The sequence below is a fragment of the Scleropages formosus genome, chromosome 16 (genome assembly GCF_900964775.1).
Source record: "Scleropages formosus chromosome 16, fSclFor1.1, whole genome shotgun sequence".
Lineage (NCBI taxonomy): Eukaryota > Metazoa > Chordata > Actinopteri > Osteoglossiformes > Osteoglossidae > Scleropages > Scleropages formosus.
Window position 1 is genome coordinate 18,470,704 of NC_041821.1, and position 14,593 is coordinate 18,485,296.

At 38.7% G+C, this 14,593-nt stretch overlaps 1 long non-coding RNA gene across 1 annotated transcript; it reads right to left on the reverse strand.

Annotated features, from left to right (window-relative positions):
- Nucleotides 1-7,431: 7,431 nt before the first annotated feature.
- On the reverse strand, nucleotides 7,432-8,742 carry LOC108933688 (uncharacterized). The gene is made up of 2 exons (XR_001966077.2): nucleotides 8,504-8,742; nucleotides 7,432-8,273 (listed from the first exon to the last, which is right to left on the reverse strand). It is a non-coding gene; the product is annotated as an uncharacterized LOC108933688 (long non-coding RNA).
- Between the last annotated feature and the right edge of the window lie 5,851 nt (nucleotides 8,743-14,593).

A 14,593-nucleotide genomic window follows, 5' to 3' on the forward strand; every position in this document is an offset into this window, starting at 1 on the left:
GAGGATGATCCTCCTTCAAAAAAAAAAAATATTACCAACATCTGGTTGCTTCAGGGAGTTTGAATTATAGATGGTGTGTTAGGAATTCTTTAGAAATTCCCTTTGTTGAAAGGCTGAAGTTGTTCTTTGTTGTGTGAGAACTCTCTTGTTGATAAAGGTTTTCATTAAACCATGCCCTCTTCATTCACACTGCAACTAGCACAGTAAATAACTTTACTTTAAAAAGTCTTGGCAAACTACACAGAAGGAGTGATGCTCAGAACAAAGCAATGAATAAATGCATTTTCTTAATTTTCTTATTTTTTACAATCTATAGTTATAACACGACACTGTTGTGATTATTTACAGAGCAGCTAAGTTGTAATTGTTAAATATATGGTTCACAGTTTTCAATGCTTAGAGTGATGTGTTATTGCAATACAATAGGAACTTAATAGTAACAAAAGTATATTTTGTAATTAAATATTTAACAGTTCAGTAATACAGTAACAGTAATATGTGCCACACATTCTTTTTCTCTATCCTCCACTCACCAGAATCCAAGTTATTGCCAGAAATTTTTCACACATTTTTGGAAATGCATTGAAGTAAACGGAGTGTGAACCAGTGTCAGCATTTTGCTGCCATTTTTTTTGCTGGCCATATGGTACCTATTTTGCAACATTTGCTGTTCCTTTAGATGTTAAAATTTGATTTTAATAACAACAGTGCAGCTTCTGCATTTCTGAATATCAGATAGTAGTGTAATACACAGGTACATAAAATTGCTCTGGTCCAATCCAAAAAAGGCGGTAGATCATTGTAATTTGCTTTTAGTCATTAATGGCCGTTTTGCATCAATTCCTTTAAGTTAAGATAAAAGAAACAAACTGCAATTGTGTTACCATGATGAGGATGTGATGTGCTATTGTTAGACATATTACATTGAACATTTTACACTGAACTGTTCATCATGCACTGCTATTTGCATTATTACAGTTAAAATATACGGAAATACTTGCATACAGATGATAAAGTGAGAGTTAAAGCTTTGAGTCGCATTGTGGAGAAAAGAAAAAAGCTGTATTTCAAGGTTAATTTGGGGCTGTTAATATGTAGTGAGAAAGCTGTTAGCTCTGCTTTTCAGTACTGTTGATTGACAGATGTTCTTCCTTGAGGCTGAACGGCCTTGTAACAAGAAGGCAACATGGTGAAGGGCATCAGGCAGCTGAAAGCAACTGAATAGAGCTTTGCTCTCATTTCTTGAGCCAAAGAAATCACTTGTGTGAGTGTTGCATAGTTGCGGTGCAGACACAAAACTTATCGTCGAAACATCACCTTCCCACAAATTATCACGCAGCACCTGTGTTTTACATATCCAGATTTAAATGTTGAGATTTATTTAAGTTACGAGACTTTAGCAGAAGCACAACAAAGCAGACCAAATATATGGCAGCAGATGTTACAAAAAAAATACTTAGGTCTAGCTTATATTGTTCTGCTAAGTGTCACTATGTGTAGTAACCATATCCTGTGCTCTTCCCTCTCCAGCTTACTTTGTTACTAGCAAATTGGATGTGAAATTTGCAATGTTGAGACCTGTGATCCATTACTGTTTGGATTCTTTGGCCCAGAGACCCTAACCGAAACAGGGGCATCCAGACAAAATACTCAGTTTTCCCTGTTTGTGTAGTGTTACTGTATCCAGGATGGGTGAGTAGCAACTGGGCCATGTCCTTAGAATTTCTTTGATTCAGTGACTGATTTTTTTGTCAGAACTGGCTGTCTTAATTGGCTGTTTGTCCATTACCCGCTTAAAGGAATAAGTATGCTTTACGTTCACTATGAGAATAACTTGAATTTAAGTGCATCCTACAACTTGAATGGAACAGGAGGAAAATCATGGGGGACTATTGTTTAGGACATAGATATTACTCATAACAGAATATCTAAAGGAGTGTGAGGGCAGTAAAAAAGAATAATAAATAAAACTAAACTGAGGATGGGTGTCGTGTACAGTATATGTCGATGTTGCCGTAACAGAGCCACATTATCTAGGACAAACCTGAGAAGAACAAGTCAGTGGAATTCCTAGAGTTTGCTGTTCTTGCGGTGGACTGCTAGCTCTCAAAGAATGCTGGGATGAGCCAGAAAGGAGGGTGACTGGGAATGAAATGGATTACTAAGCACTGTCAGTAAGTGACTAAAAATCTCTTCAGCTGTGTTGCAACCCTATACCACATAATCCAACGCCCTTCACTTCCTTGCAACACTCTTAAAAAAAAAACTAGTGAGAATGAAAAAGCATGAGATTAGGAGGAAGTGGACTAGCATGAGATCATGCTGGAGCTGGGTCATTAGGCACGCTTAATATAGGCTGTCAGAAAGGCCATCTGTTCCAAAATGTTCGCGCCAATGATGACGTGATTCTGGCAAGCCATATTTTTCTTCTCTTTGGTCTTCATTTTTAATGTGTGTGTGTTTTTTTCATTACACAGGCTGGTCAGTGATTGAAGATTGAAAACAAGTCAGTTTTACGGGTTTGCGGTGGTCTGGCAGAGTAGGAACAAGAAAAGTGCAACACCAGCACTGGCCCTGCTTTCACTTGACTGTCTTTTCTGCCATGTGGGCAATGCAGCTCTCCTGCTTCATAAATGTGTTTGTTTGGTCTGCTCTTACACGTAGCTTGAAATGTCTGAATTTGCTGGATCGTTACCCATATTCAAACACTTATTTTTCCCAGGGAAGCTGAGCGTGCACCCTGCACATAGCAAAGTGTTTTCCCACACTTAGACTGACTGCTCATTGTCTTTCATACATCTTGCACTTTACGTTATTAACACAATTGTAAAGTATTGAATAGAAACGGTAATAAAGTCCGATAGAGGTTTAAAAATGCAGTAGAATCTACGCAATTAACCTATCAACACATCCGTGCTTTAGTTACACTTTCAGTGATGAGTTGGTCCAGCTAAATATGTTTCAGCATCATGTAGGTTGGTGGTTAAGGCAACTGCGGACAACTCTGGCCCTCAAGGGCTATGAGGTGTGTTGGGTTCTCGTCAGCTGTGCTGTAATTCTGAATTGCTACACTGAGCTATTTAATAGTATATTACCTCTCCTGACATTTCCTGGTGTCATTTATGCATTAATTAAATGGTATTCTTGAAAACCTGTAGGGCACCACCCTAAAGGTGCTACTGAGCACCTCTGAGTTAAGGGTATGGTTCTGAAACATGAATGCTGCAGAAATCACAGAACTCTGCTAAGGTACAATCAATCTGCACTGTTCCAGCAACATATCCAAATATTAAAATGCTAACACTTTAATTCTTTTTAGGAAATATGCTGGCTAAGCAGCTAAACAGCAATTATAATAAAGTTTAACACTAACAGGGCACTGAGTGAAAGATTACAGCCGGGATCTGTTGAGTGCAATTTTGCTATCTTTTTTTTTTTTCTAAGTGATGACAGGAATGATGCATGAATAATCCTTGAGTCTGTTATAAGAACATGTTCCTGCTCATCCTCAGGAACTCGGCAGTTTCAGATGCTCGTAATCCAGAGCAATGAGGAGAGATTGTCAAATAGCCCCAGTTGCCCCAGGACATGTCTGCATACAGGAAGGAAGAAGATGTGTCTTGGCTCCTAGCAGCACTGCAATTCCAGCTGGCCAGTCCCTTGGGTTTTGTATTACTTTGGATGAGTCCTCTGTTTCCACGTCAACCAAAATTCCAAACTGTGTAAGCCTGGCAAAGTTAAATGAGTTCTAAGTAAAATGGCAGCACGAATTACCTTTCAGATAACTCTCTAGCTGACTTTCACATTTACAATACAATGTTATATGTTATACACTTTGGTTTTTTTTTTTTTAATAAATAAACAGTAATTTTATAAATGTATCCTTTTATTTGCACCCTTTGGATTGCTTGTAAGCATTAACTTAGACTTAAAATAACAAAGGAGTTCAGAATCATGTTGCTTTAAGTGATGTAACCCTTTATTAATGCATGGTTCATCCTTATTAAGACCAGAATGAGCAAAATATCTATATGTGGCATTAAATGAAGACTGATCTGGCCTTTTAGGAACTCTACATCTTTCTTGCATGAGCTGTAACTGAATAGTAAAGTAGTAATGTTCATTCACTAAAACCACAGGTACCATCCTTCGGAATTCAATATCTTCCAGGAATTTGTGACCTCAATCCATTTCAGAATCCTTTTTGAATTCCAAGTCTCTTGGTTATTAAATAATTGAGTTTGAGGAAATTAAAGTTTCAGGAGATAATTTGGCTTCCATCGACTAGCAGACGGCTGGTGAATAGTGAGTCATTTCCTGTGTTTTGGATGCACGGCTGACTGGAGCTGCAGTAACCCAATCTGCCGCAGAACGTAAGGGGAGCTTCTTTGGAAGAAACCCTCAGCTGGTGAGTCAAACTGGGTGATGCAATAGCCCTGTGACTTTCTGGAATCCTCAGGCCTTTTAAGCAAACTGACACAAATGTATTATGAAATTAGAATCTGTGCTTCTTAATTTTTCTCATCTGCTCTCAAGACGGTGGAAAGAAAAAATGATATCCAGAGGCTCTCTGCTAAAATGTCTCACTTTTGCAGGGTTGTCAGCAATCAGAGTTAAAACTTAAAAAAAAAAAAGCTTCTCTTTGTTCCAAGGTTTAAGGTTCACTTTACTCAAGTCCAAAAAGGAATGAAGCTAACAGCAACATCCCAGAAGGTCAAAGCCCATGCTTTTCTTCCACAATGGACATTTCAATGGCCATGGAGGAAATACAAAAGGTCTCAACGGCACCTTTTGTTCACAGATAACTCCAATTTCTCCTCGGTTTCTGATCACAGCACACATCTCATAAATTCATTTTATATGTCTGCTGCTCAGATAAAAGGCATTGCAGCTCCTTTTCAAAATCTTTTAAAGAGTAAAAGTACCCCCAGCAATTTTTAGAACACACTTATATTGGCAAAACTTATAAATAGGAAGTTGTGGACAAAAGGATAGAACACAAAGAGCCATAATTACTTCAAAAAGATCAGTTCTATTTTTTGAAAAGGAAATGTTCACTCTAAAAAAATTGAAAATGCGAGCAAAGTTTAAACTGTAGGTAGGTCAGAGTCGCTAATATGTGTTTTCAGTTTTTCATTTTTCATCCCATCTCTTGTTCTACTTCCTAAATGAATGCCATTACTGAGAGTTACCTTGTATAGTCATGTGCACTGCTATCTTTATCTAACCCCCGACTGGAAAATGACACCTTGCCTGGTTCACAAGTCTTGTCTTGTTTTGGGATGCTCAGCTGAGGAAGATGCCCTGTGAAGCAATAAAACTATATAAAAAAACATGATGAAGTCAAACCATGAGAACGGTCTTTCTTTCTGTCCTGTTCAGTCATGATAAAATGTCCTTACAGCATAAACTGAGGAACTGACACTTTCTTAAATGTTTAGACAGCGTGACTAACCACCGCAGATCCTTTGCAGTCATGTAACTTTCCCATAATTCAAGGCCTTTCCTCTGTTCCATTTTCCATATTTTGATGTCATATTATGAAGTTTTTGAGAGAAAATATAAACTGAAATAATTTTGATGGAACATTATATATGAATTACATCTGAACAATGTGCCAATATACAGTAACTACGCACAGAGCATGAATAGAGTGCAGAATGCAGTATTCGTGGCAGCTGAAAAACAAAGAATGTGGGCCTTGTTTCACCGACCCTGTTTAAAGTGGTCCATCCTAAAGTGGCATCAAATCAAACTCAAACAGTACATGATGTGTAGCCTCTTCCAGTCCACAAACTGTTTTTAGGCAGATAAAATGTTTTTTTCCACAAACAACAATATATGTGTACAAAAATTGGTGAGCCAGTATTTAGTGCTTTGGTGAAGTGTTACATGCTGTTATAATGGAAAACTCAGAAAAATCAAAGTTTGAACTTTTTGCTTTTATTCATGCACCACAAAGTGTAACGAGGGCATAGTTCTCACCCGCAAAAAGGCACACAGACTGAGGTACAGAAGGTAAGGCAATGCAAGACACACTGGCGGTGAGCAACCGAAATCTCAATATACACACACAATATCCCACCCGGGTAACTAAAGCATCCTAAATACAGAAGAAATTTACACAACTGCCAAAACACAGCACATATAGACCATGAGGCAAAGGATGATGGGAAGGGTTCTAGTGCCACCCCGCCACTTTGGAGATATAATCCTACCATAGTTTAAACACATTTGTGCTTACAATGGCCGTGTTTACATGGGCCTGCACTCTATGGCCTTTTCATGTTTACATCCTAATTTTCAGTAATTTCCCTTGCAGTGTGTCCTGTCTTAGGTATTCTCACTCTGTTCCCAACATTCCAAAACATTATGCTTAATGCGCCATCACAGTGACAAACATAGAATAGCTGTTTCCACTTCAAAATCTGAGCACTCAAAATTCAAGTTGAGCTGTGTGATCAGTCCATCAGCAATCTTCTACTTTACTCCTGTCTTGCTGGATGGATTTCAAGATTTCGCAGTCTTATTAGTGCTTATTCAACCTGGCATAGCTCAAACCCAACTCCGCATGAAGTTTCAGCTGCCGATGCATTCGAAGAGGACACAGTCTACATGTGGCATCAACACTGAAAAGGCCATGAGAAAGTGGACGTACCGATGTGTCCGGATCTTACCGCAGTGGCTCTGGTCCTGTTGGAGATGTCTCACGGTGTGCAGTGACAGTTCGCCTGATGCCTGCTGGGCCTCGTCGCAGTCCCAGAGGACATGTCAGATATGTCGATTAGCTTCTGTTTTTTCGACTAATCCCTGCGAATCCCCTTGTTCAAATGTCTTTTTTCGCACCTTCAAACGAGAGTCTCCTTTGAAGTGATGATAACAATTTTTTGTACGGATCGTCCCCCCTGGGGTGGATCTGATAACTCTCGACTATATTTTAAAATACTTTTTTCTTTTTTGACGTTGAGTTATGGGGGAAAAAAAAAAAAAAAAAAAATCTGTGTAATTATTGCCCGATATTGCCTGATATTGCCTGACAGTGTCTAGTGCACTTACTTTTATGTCTTCACAAAGGTTGAAGCAAAAGGAATTAAAAGGGAGACAAACTCACTACATGTTTAATAGTATATGATTTAATAAATAGTGGCACAGATTACATGACAGAGTGTTTCTCATAAACTAGGTCAGATGAGCTGTATAGAGATAACCATGAACATTTGCAGAGGAAGTGCAGTGAAGCCGGCCTTCCTCACTTGACACGCGATTCCTTCACTTGTGATTCCTCACTATAATTCACTGCTCTAGATGATGAAATTTTTACGTTATTATCAAATCATCAAGTTGTATCAGGATCATCTTTTCAGGTTTATCTTTTCTTGCTTGTTGTCCGGTCTTCATGGGTTCTCAGAAGTACAGAAAGCTTTTTCACCATGTTGGTAATTAAGTTTTATTTCACTTGGTTAACAATACAGATTGCGCATCGTGTTGTCAACATGCATATCGCTGTATTTGAATTTATGGGATGAAATTTTAATTTTTTGAAGCCCTGATTAAACCATAAACTGAAACACGATAATTGCATGTTGTGAGTTTCATTGCAGAGATTTACATTAATAAAATAACCATCGAATCCTAGCCAATGTTTGCAAGAACAACAAAAAGAACAAACCATTTCTAAAACATACCCCTAATTCTAACAGGAAACATCTGATAAGGCAATGACACGTTGGAGATTCAGTCTGTGGTGTTATCAGGGCAACAGAAAATGAAAATGTCTTCAACAATAGCAGCATATATGCAGAACAATAAGGAGAAAATAAATCAGTTTGTTGGTACATATTGACCTTATCCAGTGACACTCATCTGAAATGTCTGTGTTCATACATCCCAAAAGCTTGTAGAAATCTCTGGAGGAGTACATTATTTTGCAGACTCACAATATACACATAGCGTAGAGCACTAGACATAATTCTGTATAGATCAGTAGTGCTTGGTTACCTCTGCGAATCAACTGCTTTTCTTATAACCTGTATTTCTGAAGTACTTAAAGCGTGCGGATTTGACAGGAGCCGAAAGAGAGCCGAGGTGATGCCCCATCAGATCTCATCAAGGTGGGGCAGCGGGTTCACAGGAAAACCCTGCAGTGCCTCCCACAGCTACCGTGGTGGGCAGCCTTCTGGGCGCAGGTCTGCTGTGATGCTCCGCGTTTTTAGACTCCCCGTTACGCGATGCAGAACCGCCAGCTGGCACAGACACCTCTGCAGGAAACTGCTCTGCAAAGTGAGAGAGCGACAACGCGAAAGATAGCAAGGGAAAGATGTGCACACTCAGAAGGCAGCGGAGAAAATCAGCAGAGGGAACCCGGGGGCATAGCAGCCGATGATGAAAGCGACAAACAACCTCGATGAGTCACATGTGCACACGGTGCCGCATGGGCTGCCTCCGCTTCCCAGAATTGTTGTCGCGCCGCAATCTGCCACTCCCGGCCCAAGGCTTGACTCACCGATGCCACCAATTTGCCTGACATCACGTGGTCGCGTCGTTGCCGTCTTTCCCTTTTGCAGTGCTTTTCGTCTTTCTCCGTCTCCCTGCCTCTCCTGTACTCCCCTTTCTGTGCTTTCGGAGTACTGTCAGGTCACCTGCTTGTTTGCTGAGATGGTGCTGAGGTGGAAGTGAAAGACCTGATGGGGTTTAACCCTTGACAGGGACCTGGAGCGTGAAAAGAGAAGATGTTCTGCTCGCTCTTTCTGAGCATGTGATCCCTCTCCACGGTATTCTGGATTCATCCATCCTAATATTTTATTGAAAACTCTTTATGTTTTGGTACTTGATATTTGATTTGATTTAAATATGCAATTGCAATCAGAGCTACAGACAGCATGGTGACTGATGAATGAATGAGAATGAATTTCTTCAGGCCAGTTTCATCGGTGACTAACGCCAGTGGTGTTATTTCTTTTGTGGTCATGCAAAGCAATGCAGATACAGGGCAGGTTTATTCAACTAAGCTTCCCATTTTAATAATAACGTCAAAGTGGTCTTTATTTTGTTGAAATCAAAATTATGCTGAAGAAATTTAGTCCAGTAATTTTACATTCAGGTTAGATTAAACACTAGATGTAGCAGTGATTTTTCTTTTTTGTCTTTCAGCAGCTCTTTATGGTGATCGAGTGTGGATGTGAAGAGATCAATCCACAGAAATCCTTGCTGGGAAAATGCAATAGAAAGGAGTTCTTGCAGAAGTAGACCATTATCAGTGCAAGTAAACACACACACACACACACACACACACACACACACACACAAGTAACCTTTAACAAACGTGCTGCATTGGGGTGGGCAACAGAAACTAACATTGTATTTAGACATGTTTCACGTATGTGAATAGCTCTCTACCATCTGTCCAACAATGCTGCCATTTTTAAAATACTGTTTAATCCTACCCACAGCTCTGGACAAATATAATGAGGGAATACTGTGAAAAAAAAAAAAAAAAAAATAGGCATATATCATATTAATCTGGTAGTAACACTTGCACGCATAGACTTTATTGCAGATGTAGCTCTGATACTTTTCTTAAAATCTTGCACAGTTTAAGGTGAAAAACTAAACATACTGTCAAATTGAAATACGCATAAAACCCTGCTTAGTACTCTAAGAATCTCAATTACAAAGCAATTTAGAATGATGTCTGCATCTGACATTTCCATTAAAAGCGTAGTCCCTATACAACAATGGTCTGCAGGTGCTCTGAGGACCGTGTACATATTTGGCATCTGATAAGACTAAAAATGTGACTTCATTACCACCTCATGGCAATTAATTTACATTAAAAACATTTGTGCAAATTACTGATGTGTTATTTGGGATTTGCACTAAACACTGGAAGAAACGGAAAAAAAATACAAACATAGTTTTCAATACAAATCTGAAAGCTAAGTTTGAAAAGTTTCTGGTCATTCATTGTTCAGATCTCCTGCAATTGATTTTTTAAAAGAAACATCTTTAATACCATTTACTGGAATTATGGAATGTCTGGAGACCATTCTGGAACTTACTAGCTGCTAGATCATCCTGTGAAATATTGCAATATTTTACTCTTCTGCCTTTTTCAGTGTACTGTCTCTGCGTGTATGTTGCTGGGACTCAGTGCCGTGCACAAAACTAATTAAAAAAACAATTACTGAACACCACTTATTAAACTAAATTAATATTTATTTTGAGGTCTGCCCACCTAAAAACATAATGAGGACTACATTGCCTAGAAAAGAAATCCCAGGATTATTTATATCATGCCAGAAGAGCCGTTGGTCTTATGCGCATCTCAAAATAATTAGTGATAGAAAAACGTAAACCACTGAACTCAGTTTAATATTCTCACACTTTTTGCTTTTCTATGTAATTTTCAGCATGCTGAACTTTTGTGCGTTAAAACCAAACAATGGCTAGGCTGATTACAGCTTTTTCCTGTCTGTTCCATTGGTAAAGCAAATCTCTGGAAATCCTGGATTTCATGAAAATTCAAACCATTAGCTTCAGTGTGCTTTTTCTTTCTTTTTTGTTTTTTGTTATTATTATATTTTTTTGTGGCAGTTTCTAGATGTAGAAAATATTGAAAGAAGTCACATGTTCATTTTGGCCTCTTCTGGAAATTGGACTGGGGCAACATGTGATTTGAAGATGGACAAATGCTAAAAGTTTAGGACTCTCCGAGTGCTAATGACCCAATAGCCCAGCTATGTCCGGAAAAAAATGTATAGTTATTTAGTTACTCTTTGACAAGTCATCCTTCCCTGGAATCCAAATGAAGTGAGTAGTCGAAATAATTTTGAAGAAACTAAGCAAAATGTCAATAGGATAGGACCGTTTTTTGAGGAGTTTTTTGTTTAATTGCATGACTTTCTGCACAGTAATTGCTTTTGGGAAACAGGAAAGTTTCATGCCCAGCCCATCGAACTGAACCAATTTGTTAGTGCTTTTTAAATACCATGAAAATAAGCACAATGAAGCCACTGATTAAAAAGTGGGGTAGACGGGAGCAAAGATCAGACTTCTCCCATGTTGGCGTCTTTACAGAAGAAAAATATTCTTAAAATACCACTGCTTTCTTTCCCCAAGGCATCCTAACTGGGTCGCAAATCTCCCCTGTGGTCCCAGAAACCACTCTTTTGGCCATATTTCATTGCTTATTGCTTTTCTCTTTTCTTTCATTCCATCGTTTGTTTTGGGACACTAAAATCCATGATGCTCTCATCACATAAATAAGCCAGCGATTTACCAGGTGCTACATGTTGCTGTCTTGATGTCAGCTGTTTACAGACATAATTAGAAGTGGATATACAGTATAATGGCGCATTCACAGAAAATCAGAATCCAATATTTAATATTTAAAACTGTGTGTACACAGTAGGTGGTGAGCACAAATCAGTAGTTACAGATTTTCACTCCCTCTGTGAAGTCTATGATTATTAAAAACATGTATGAGGATAAAGCAGATGAGAAACTAAAAAGTGTTCCATTCCCCATTCTTGCTTGCCTGACCACTTACTTCATAACAGTTCCTTTATGCTAGGCAGTTACCTCAGTTTTTTTTTTTTTAACATACTTAGTGCAATCAAGACTATGTTTTATGAGTTTATATTTTGGACGTGGGTCTGTGTATCCAGTTCATGATGCCTTTTATTTCTCAGCTCCGGTTATGTAGCTATTGCTATGGCCCTGACCCAGGGATCATCCTGACAACGGTTCTGGAAACCTACATGGTCAAATGTTGTTTTTTAACTAAATAAACTATTTTTTCTTTCTTTTTGAGTGAGTGGACTGTGACTGTTGGAACTACTGCAATGATTTGTATTTGCTTTTTTCTCACAGCTTAGTTCAGACTCATAGCATGCAGACAACAAAACACTTTTCAGGTTTTTGAATACAGTATTGAATACAGTAATCAAAGGTATTGCATTGTACTGTATTGTTATCTATCTATCTGTCTATCTATCTATCTATCTATTGCTTTTCATGCAAACTAATTACATTTTTTCACTGATTTTTGCACATTTTTTACACTGATTGCAAGAGGTACCATGCATCTACATGAGTTAAATCATTAGACACTATTGTGACACTGCTCAGGGACCGACGGGTCAGATTGGGTAAGTCAAAATGCACCACTGCTATATCTTGTGCAATGTAAACAGTTACATTGCACAATTAAGATCACTAAAGATCACTCTGTAGATTATTTACTGTACTGTAAACAGAAGTGAGGTGAAGTCCAAATGAGAATGTTGTTGATGGTCCTACAATTTGAAGAATGGAAATAACACATCGGTCTTCGGCTGTTATATATTTCCCATGAGTCTCAGAACAAGCAGGCCACTTATCAGCCTGGCTGTTTGTTTTGATCATCTCACCAGGATCTGCCATCTGGTAAATAATTTGCTTCTGGTGCCAAACTCCCAAATAGTGGGCTGGGCTGTACCGGGTTACCAAAAACAGGTCCTGGGTAACGGGAGATGTCAGAGGGCTCCTGCAGACACCCTACAGGCTCCTGCCCCAGGCCTGCATCTTGGAATGAAGAAATCCATCTCTGATCAAAGACCAAAGGGAAAAAAATTAGGGTGCACAGGAGAGCAAGAGCAAACTGTTGGATGAAAAGCGGAGGGGTAACAAAAACACTCTTTGTTTTACGGAGAGCAACTGCCCTGACCTATGTACCTGTAATTCCTTTGGACTGTTCCCCCATTGTCCATTGGCAGAAGTCTTCGTACGCTTGATGGGGCTCCAGGTTTCCATAGAAATTCAGACCTGAACTTATGAATAGACTACATTCATCAGACGGAAAGCTCTTTGAACACCTCACTCTGTTTTGGATTGATGGACAGCCGATGATCAATGACTTTTTTTCACCACACATGTTTATATTTCCATTTACATTTATTCATTTAGCAGAAGCTTTTCTCCAAAGCGACATACATCTCAACAAAAGTACAATTTGTGCATTACATTAAGAGAAAGACACATGGCTGTAGACATGTGATTCTTAAGTAAACCCAGTTTGTTACTGTCCACCTGATGCACTGATGTTCATCAATTGAGTAGATGCATAAAATGCAGGATAGATGAATCCTGATAACCTCCTACCATTTTGTTTAACAAAATGTTTCACTGCAAAACAACACAATGTCTTTCAAGGACAAGTTCAGCTTATATCAAGATCAATTTACTAAAAATAAAAAAAGTAAGTTTAATTTTACTTTAAATTTTGCATATAAATGCAAAAGGTAGCAAAATGTTGACAGAAGTAATTTTGGACCAGACTGCTAATGTTATTTTTAACTTTGTCTAGATTTTTAAAAAGCCATTTATGCAGTTTATAGAGTGTTTAATCGTCTCTCTCTCACATACAGACACTAATAAGCCCTAGGTTGCTACAGGTCCAGCTCTGCAGCTTGGTACAAGACTGTGCTCTACGGGGTCTCTGGCAAATCGTGATGTTGAATAACATTTCATTGGTGTTAATATGCATAAGCAGGCTCTGAAACATGTTCAATAGTTTTAATTGGGTACTGTGGTGTCACTGATGAGCCTGAATTTTTCCAGCACCAAGGGATCCAGCCAAGGTTCACTGCCTCTCTGTCACTTTAGAGTGGGAATGAAGAGTCCCTGAATGCAAAGGGATGCAGAGTCTACCTGTGGAATGCAGAAGAGGTATATTTTGAATATTCACTGAAATACACACTGAAGCAAGCAGGAGCTGCACTCTTCAAACTGAAATGATCAAACCTGCTTTAAAAAGGCAGATTGGATGCATTTAAAAGTATTCTTCATCTCATAACCTAATTCATTCTCGGAAGGTGCTTACCAGAATAGCATTTGGGCAATCTGGAGCCAACGCTAAGAATTACAGGGTACATGGTTGGGCACAACCTGGACAGAATGTCAGTTTCCTATAGGATGCAAGCGGGCAGTTTACAGAACCTAAAAAAAAAAAAACTTATCGTAGGACTGTGGGAGGAAACAGAACTTACTTGAGGAAATCCACACAGCTCCATGGAGACAGACCTGAAATCAAACCTACAACCCTGTGTGTGTGACCCCAGTACTACTCTGTGCTACTCTGCCTTATGATTATCAGTCTTTTAGCATTTTGCAGCCAGTACCAACACTTGTGGCACTGGAATATCATGTCTTTACTTAATTTTGAACTGCTGATAAACAAAAAAAGACAGACAAGATGAAAGATTCAGGTTTGTATCTCGTGACATGCAAAAGCTCATTAGGATTTTTCATATTCTTAAATGTGAAATGTGAGTTGATTTTAGTGTCCCTCATGTGTGACAGTGGGAATTGCCTTCTTAATTTTTCATCTGCAGTAAGCATGAAGTCTCAAATTATTTCCAGTAATAAGACTAGTTAGTCACTAGACTGGTCATACAAAGGATATGGTACAAACCCAATTCATATTAATGTCAATATTGTTATTTTCAAATTATAGCAATATATTTTTAAGGCAGTATGATTTTTGAGTACTGCCTTCTTTAACTTAAGAGCTAAACCTGTAGGCCCAATACAGTTTGATTTGTGAAATGTGTAT